We start from the raw sequence: 8,999 nt of genomic DNA, 5'->3' as shown, positions 1-8,999 counted from the left end.
GAGATTAGTAAACGAAACTCAAATGTTAATACCAATACGTGTATTATTCTGACATACCTTTTATACCCAACCGTAAATCAATGATGATAATAATAATACTAGGACATGTATTATTAATAACCATACATCCATGATCCATTTGTTCAACTAGCTATCATCTCGTTAAGTAATTATCACAAAATGATATACATCATTCTCAGATAGTGATCATGGGTAATGGAAAGAAATCTTCAACCACAAGATTATGGGGTGTTTATGGAATCGTTATTAGATGATTCGACTTATTTTAATTTACTAGACAGGTGCCCGCGCGATGCAGTGGGAAACACATAACTTTGTAATCATGTAACAAGTTTAGGGGTGTTCGTTATTCGATTTGAAACCGAAAAACATTCAAACCGATCATTCGTTTGATTTTACCATTGATTTTTTTCATTAACTTTTGGCCGGTCATTTTCAATATTCAAAGGTCCGTTTCGCTTTTTTCGACAACAAAAACCAGTTACTAACGGTTTGACTCATGGTTTAATTTAAAAATCATCGTTACCAGACCGCAAACGCCCTACGTAAAATATTATTTTTTTAAATGAAACATTCTATAACAATATGATACTCAAATTAAAGAGAAAACATGCTCGTTTTTATGGTGTAATTTCTTTAAAAAATATTAGCGTATGAAAAAGTTATTAATGTTTAAAAATCATGAGGGAAGTTAAGTTAAAAATGAAAATAAAAATAATATAAGAGTGAAAGATCAAGGATCATAGTTGTAACTATTTTAAAATTTATAAAAGTTAAGCAAAGTAAAGGGGTAAATGTTGTAACTATAATGTAATAACTAAGACCATGTGTAGTGGGTGAGAAAAGGGGCGAAAAGTGGAGGATTTGGGGCACGAACACCGCCCCCCTAGGCGAATTGTGGGGCGAATTGTGGGGGGGGGGGCGACATTAACTTGTCCGGCGAATTGTTTTCTTGGTGGGGCCAGCATGTATGGATTGTGTGTGTGCATATATATATATATATATTATTATTATTATTATATTACTAGTTGTAGCCCCTACACCATTACACCCTAAAAACAGATTCTTACCCCTTGCTGACTGGGCGCCACACGGCGCAATTCGCCCCCAATTGTAGCCCCTCCACTACGCATAGCCTAATAGCCGTATATGACTTTTTTAGTTGACAAGTTTGCCCTTATCCTAGATGTATTAAAGGTTGTACTATGTGTTGATTGACTTGTAAATCCCTTAAAATCAATGTGTTTTAATCTACTCTCATTTCAACATTATATATAGTATAGATATAGATTATTTATGTGGGTGTTAAATATGAGATAGTTCATGTACAAAATAATCTCAACTTGTGAACGTATGAAATAATATCAATTTACCAAAAATAAGAACCTAGGAAACAATACAAACTACAATACGAATATACCTAAACACGTTTTATGATAACAAAGAAAAAAACATAATAACAACAAAAGAATCATAATCAGCAACAAAATAATAACAACAAAAGAAAAAAAAACTTAATAATAACAACAAATAATTATAACAGCATACACTTATGAAAACAAACCAAATAATAACAGCAAATTATTTTCTCATTGTTTTCATGTTAAAAATTATTTTTGTATTTGTATTCGATCCTGAAACGTGTTAAATAAAACGTATATGCAGTTACTTATAAAGCGATATATTCAAAATCGAAAATCAGAAACGAAAGCTGGTTTGCAAATTAAGGAAAAACTCGAAAACCGAACTATGATTATTAATTTGAATTTTGGTTAACTATACATCCAGTTTTTTCAAATATGAATAATGAAGGGAATTCGGCAATTTACAAGATAACTATTTATGTTTCTAGTCGTCCCAAAATTCCATTTGAGTTTGGGCATTTGCACATTAATGGTAAGGACAAAAGTGTTGAAGAAACACTAAATGACCCCGGCAGATTACGGATGATCTTAGGGTTAAGTAGATGTTTCCCACGAAGGTTAGGTCCGGCAAAGATGGTTATTCTTCTTGACCTGCAAAACAGACACCGTGAGCTCGTCACTGAGAAGGGGGGGTTCCTCCTTGTGACCACCCTCCGGCGTGAGAATCAGACTAGATTGCTCTGAATATAAGTGTATATTGAGAGAAATAGCTAGAGAGAGGATAAGATGATGATACCGTTCCAAGATGTTGGAGTATTTATAGCCGAATGGAGGTTTCCAAGCAGGTACGGCCAGCTGTATAATATTCCTTTTCCACCAACTACGGGCTACGTACGTGCCACGATGGGAGTTGGTGGGTAGGCAGCGGCTTATAGTGACATTTTGTACTGGAGCGTGCTCCTCCTCGTACTATTGTCGGTGAGCTGTCACCCTGTGATTGGTTCATGGGCTGCTTTGGTCAGATCTTGTATATTTTGTCCATACCTTGGCAGGTATAGTACAAAAGATCTTCCAGAAGCGTACGGACTGGCTCTTTTGGGCAGGAATATTCCCACCTTGTCATTCCTTCCTCAGGTGACATTGCTGAAGTATGAGTTAGTGCCTTATGCGTGTAGCCTTACTGTTAGTGCGGGTAGCCTTCCTTCTTGGCTTGTACCCACAGCTGCGGGAACAGGTAGGGTACTGTACCAAGGGAGGTTTTCCTGCGTGAACAGCTGTCTTACTGCGTGTAAGGTCTTCATCTCTGAGCATGGCGGGTCCTGCGGAACCAGCTGGTCCTTGCGCAGACGTACCTCTTCAAGGTGTGTCTTCGGGTCCAACTGGGCTTTGCGGGGACCTACCTCTTCAAGTCCCCCCAGTCCATTGTTCTTCTCATGAATTGTTAATGAGGTGAACTTTTGGACTTTAAGCAAGGGGTTTTAAAGAGGGGTTTTTGTTTTTTAAGGTTTTCCGTGGGGATTCTTCCCGCAGTTTTCCTAATGTCACTTGCAGAAATTCCCGACTTTTCTGCCTGATCTTTGGTCATGATGCGGGTAGATGTTTAATCTCTTCGCAAGTCGGGAGCGTTGAGTTTCACTTGTATAGATTCTTCACGAGGTTTTGGTAGTTTTGGACATAGTGATCAGTTATGTTAAACCACCACTTCCACCTTGAAGCTTCAAACAATCTAGTTCTCAACGTTCCCGCCATGCGGAGGTGTTATTTCTTTTTCCACAAGCATGGCCCGTAAGATCCTTCTTGGTTTCAATTCCCTGCAAGTGCTAAGTATGTGAAGGGTTTCGCCTTGACACTGTACCCGCACTTGTCTTACGGTTTCTTGCTTTCCAAGGTAATGGGGTATATTCCCTCTTATTTTTGAATCTTTTTGAATCTTTTTGAAATTCGAAGAGTTGGTGAAAGGATAAGGACAGTCCAAACGGTTGAAGTGACGTTGGCGTCTCCTGACGGTTTCTTCTGACGGCTTCAGGACGTGAAGGAAGTTATGACGACGTGACAGTATATGGTCATTCCAGACGCTTTTCAGGCGCGTGGGCGCGAGTTTTCAGGCACGTGGGCGCGGGTTTTACAGCACGCGTCCTTTTGACAGCTGTTGCCAGCTTACTTTTTCCACGTGTCACCGTTTCATTGCACCTGCGCTCTCTCTCTCTTCCGCATTAAATTCATCGCATTCATTGCGATAAGTATATAAAGGGGGGAGAGGGTGCATCTCAATTCATACCTTCACTTCACTCTTCTTCTTCTAAGCGATTTCCGGCGAATACTCTAACTTTTCCGTCGAGCATTCTCCTGGAATCGTTCTCTTTCATACCTAAAAGATGTCTTCTACTCATGATCTCGAGGTTACTGTCGAGGAGTCCGATGCATACCTCGAGAACCCGACGTCCACGTCTGATAAGGACGATAAGAGTACTGCTAGCGAGTGCCAGTGTACTCTTTCTGTCGATTTGTATCACTATATCGTCAAGAAGTTCATGCTCGAGCCTTACGAGCCTGAGTTTCCAGAGCCCCACCAGACGGTGTATGATGCCCCTAAGGGCAAGATAGGGGTTTATGCCTCATTCTTCATATATGGGAATCTCATATTCCCATTAACAAAGTTTGTATACCGTGTTTTGGAGAAACACGGTGTACATTTGACGGAGGTGCACCCGATGGCGATCGCTAAGGTTCGCCATTTTGAATGGGTGTGCCATATTCTGGGCATCGAGCCCTGCGTCGACCGCTTGATGACCTTCTACTCCTGGAGGAGCATCCAGGGTTGGTATACCCTGGTCACTCGGATCAAGGGGTTGAATATCTGCGCTACCGAGCGCAGTCTTCGGACTTGGAAGCGGGAGTTTTTCTACATCACCGCTCGCGTCGTCCCCATCGCGATGACGTTCAAGAAAGGGAGGGCGCTCCCTAACCTTCACGCCTCCAATTACCAGGAGGAGGAATGGTTCGCCAAGATCTCCCAGATCCAAACCCCGGTTTACCGCTTCGCGGAGTCTGGGATGGTGATGCTCGGCATGATCCGCGTGTGGAAGGATGCCGGGTCTGGGACGCCGCAAATACCCATCGTCCTCGAATACGGTTTGAGCTCTATTCCTTACGGTATGCTCCATTTTTTGTGTTGTTTTAGGGTTTTTCTACTAACACTTGTCTTTTCTTATTTCAGAGGGGAACGACTTGCAATCGCTCCTGTATCCGCGGGAGACTGGTGTTCCCGCACGGTTGGGTACTCGTGATCTTGGCCGTAGGCGAAGTTATCCTTAGGCGAAGTTACGCTTGAAGGCGAAGTTACGCTTGAAGGCGAAGTTCATCAGGCGAACTTAATCTTGCAGGCGAAGTTATCGCGCTGCAGATCTGTTTGCCCATAACTCCTTCGTTTCTTAGCCAAATAACTCGATTTTGGTACCCACGGAATCGTATGATCGGCGCCTCCAAAACCCAACCATCAAATCGGCCTAAAATCGACGTTTTAGGGGTCCGATTTGGGCAGTTTGGGTTTCGGGTCCGGTTAACCCATCCAATCCTAACCATTTTCAGTAATATTAGCTTTGTTGGATTTGTTCTTACCTTACCAACTCAGATCTATCAACAAAATCTCGGGTCTCGGCTTCGAATCTTGATCGGTTAGAATGTGTGTGTTTTGAGTGTGTGTATGGAATATGTGAGAAATGGTGGTTAAGGGTAATTATATTAGGGATCATGGGCTTAAACCCATGGACTCTCCTTCCTTCGTTCATAACCCAAGTCCATAACCCAAGTCCATTACCCAACACTAGCCCGACCCATACCAACTCCTACTCTATCTATATCCCGATAACCCGAGTAAACTTTCCCTCTATTATTAAGTAATATAATTAATATTATCTTGAAATTTCGGGATGTTACAAGTCTTCCCTCCTTAAAGAGGTTTCGTCCCCGAAACCTAACCTATTCCCTATAAAAGGAAAACTTCTTATATTTACACGCTTTATTGAATCGCCTTCGCTTTCTGAGTTATCCTTCTTACTTCCGACTTTGCAGTCATCGAATGGTGGTCATGTGTTTTAGCTATTTAAGGTAGCTTGTCCATGAGACCCTCGATGTACCAAGACTCATCTCATCCTTCTAAAGGTTTCGATTAGTACTTTTAACACTATTGTCTAAAACAACATTTCATCATAACATAATAATCATTCATAACCAAACTCAATATATTACACGTCACTGATAAACATAAGTTTTAAACCTTAACACAAAGCAAGTTCTTAAGCAAATGTAATTTAATAAAACCATTGCATGAGCAATTATTCCTTCATCAGGTGTTCCTCTCCGCAGTTTCCCCAAGTCTTTATCCTTTCGCACCTCCCGCCCCTGATTCCTTGCAATCCCTAGCCATGTGGTCAGTTTTTCCGCATTTGAAGCACTTTGGACGATCAGGGCAGTCTTGAGAGTAATGCCCACCCTTTCCGCACCGATAGCACCTGTCTGTCCCAATCCTGCATTCCCCCGGGTGCACTCGCCCACACGTCTTACACGCATCCTTGTTCCCAACCTTGGCCTTCCTCTCATCAGTTGTTGTCACCATTTCGCCAGACCGCTTAGCAGAGGTAGCCCATTTCTTCTCCTTCTTTTCCCCCACCACCACATCGTCCTTAGCCAGGTCAGCATAAACCACCTCTGCAAGTTCAACAGCAGAGTCAAAAGTAGCAGGTTTATTTGCCCTGACCAACATGCGGACTTTTTGTGGCAATCCCCTCACATAACATTTGATTCTTTTGACCTCAGTGTCAACCATATCAGGCACCAACCTAGATAGTCGGTTGAATTCAGTAATATACTCACGATGCGTCATCATACCGGCCTTTAAATTCAGGAACTTCATCTCCGTCCTTTCAACCTCGGCATCTGCGCAGAACTTTTTCATCACCAACTCCTTCAGATCGTCCCATCTCAACGCCTTGATCTCATCCCTAGTCTTTCTCTGCTCCACACCTTCCCACCAATACATAGCTTCTTCCTCAAACGACTGAGTAGCATAACCCACAGCTTAGTCGGGACGGCATTCGCTAATGCGGATAACCTTGTCCATAGTGGCTATCCATTGGAGAGTAGCGATTGCGTCTCCCAACCCAGTTAGCTTTGGCGGGTCGCATCCTTTGAAGGACTTATAGTTGCACCCACCTTGGCCTCTTTTCCTGTCATCGACTTTCACAGACTTATCCTCACTCGAGGCCCCTCTTTCTCCTTCCCCATCCTTCCTACCATCACCACCCGCCCCTTCAGCAGTTCGTTCACGGCTTCCAGCAGATCCTTCGGGATTCAGGTTCTTCACAGCAGCAACTACAGCTTGAACAATGGCTGCTTGAACTGCAGGGCTAAGTTGAACTTCTTCGTTTTTGTTCTGGTCTCCTCCAGCTGCGCTTCCTTCATCTTCAGTGTGGGAAGCTTCTTCTACCGAGGGTTGCCGGACAAGACGAGGCCTGCCACGACGTCCAGTGCGACCCCCAGTTTCAACAAATTCTCCAGCTCCAGCCATTAGTATTCTAAAGGGGAAAACACAAACATCCTCACTCAAGGAACTATTTAGTACAAGGATAGCAAGGATAACAGGTAATAACAGTGGCCAGCTGTGACTAGCTGATCACGTTGCTTTCCGTGTCCTATACACTCCCCTTTATGAGTCTACTTGTGCTGGTTCTACTTAAGCAATTAGTCAAATCAAACAATCAATTATTCCTATCCCTATCGTTCACATATCTTTTCTTTCTCATTAACATATATCATTTAATCATACACTTTACCTTTACTGATCTTGCTTGAGCGACACATGGCATTCTTGAACTGGCATCTTCTTTCCTTTCTTACTTAAATCCCATTTTCTGTTCGAGTCTAAGCATGTAGGATGCTTAAATCTCTCGAACTTATGCTCTGATACCAACTTGTAAGGCCCCGAACCCGGTAGCCCTACTTTAGCGTCGGATTTACTCATAAACACAGTCCTTCAAATCAGAGTTTATTAAAACTTTTCGCGGAATATAAAACATCAATCATTTGTTACAAAACATTAAATCTTTTCTTTGATACCCTAACACAAAACTTTATATTTAAAACATCTTTACTTCTTTCTTCAGATGCCAGCCGTTCAATCCATGCCGTGTGTCATCCTCATGCTAACTCTATAATCAGCTCACCTGCGTGCATACTAAAAGTCAGCTACGCTGAGTGAGTTCTAGTTAATCGATCGCCATACAATACATACACATACATACATATCCGTAGATACATATCCATACTTCACTAGTTACTCTTCTGTTCTACATACATACTTGCTACCACACATACATACATATCTACAATCACTAACCTCAGTCTACCGAGAGTATGTTCATAGCTCACCGTCTATACCTGTACTCAAGGTCGTGAACACGTACAAGGTTCGCAGTCCTTACCTATGTTCACCATTTATGGTACGTACAAGGTTCGCAGTCCTTCCCTATACCATAATACATCCACAACACGTACAAGGTTCGCAGTCCTTCCCTATGTTGCAACCTAACTCATAGCACGTACGAGGTTCGCAGTCCTCCCCTATGCTACAAAACCAGCACGTATAAGGTTCACAGCCCTTTCCTATGCTGACATACATTCACAACACGTACAAGGTTCGCAGTCCTTCCCTATGTTGCAACCTAACTCATAGCACGTACGAGGTTCGCAGTCCTCCCCTATGCTACAAATACAGCACGTATAAGGTTCACAGTCCTTTCCTATGCTGCAACCTAATTCATAGCACGTACGAGGTTCGCAGTCCTCCCCTATGCTACAAATACAGCACGTATAAGGTTCACAGTCCTTTCCTATGCTGACGCCTATCTACATTACGTATAAGGTTCGCAGTCCTTATCTACGTTTACATATATCATCTACTTCACGTATAAGGCTCGCAATCCTTATCTACGTTTACATATATCATCTACTTCACGTATAAGGCTCGCAGTCCTTAACTACGCCATCACCAGCCGAGTCTATGTCCGACAGAAGCTAGAGGGATTTGCCATCCTAACTTACTATGTCGAACGTAGAACTCACATGCCATTCGTGTACCTATATACACATACTTACATTATAACATAAGAACACTCTAGGCATTCTTTACCTCATTCATTTAACAACCATACCCCTTGTCGTTACGTGCAATATCCGAAGATCGTTCACGCCCCGACAAGTATTCATTTGAAATATTCATACATCTTCGATATGTAATATTCGTACCTTTATTTTTAACCTGACAGTACACGCAATATCCGAAGATCGTTCGCGTACCGACAAACAATCATTCATATCTATCACACATATCACATATGACATACACTTATCACTTAGGATAAATGTATTAACAACACATCGAGTATGCACACAGCCCCGAAAACATAACAAGGAATGGGGCTAGAAACTCACCTGAACTCTGCTTCTTTTTCTGATAGCTGTAAATCCCTTCTCTATCTGAGCTCGGCTGACTGTACAAGTTACACGTATCAATACTCGCCTGATCTAATCTGGTGGCCTAGTATTAGCTTACTTTAA

Source organism: Bidens hawaiensis, unplaced genomic scaffold (genome assembly GCF_021521415.1).
Source record: "Bidens hawaiensis isolate Kalapana, Puna unplaced genomic scaffold, B.hawaiensis_p1.1 tig00032166_1, whole genome shotgun sequence".
Lineage (NCBI taxonomy): Eukaryota > Viridiplantae > Streptophyta > Magnoliopsida > Asterales > Asteraceae > Bidens > Bidens hawaiensis.
This window is presented reverse-complemented; position numbering follows the sequence as displayed.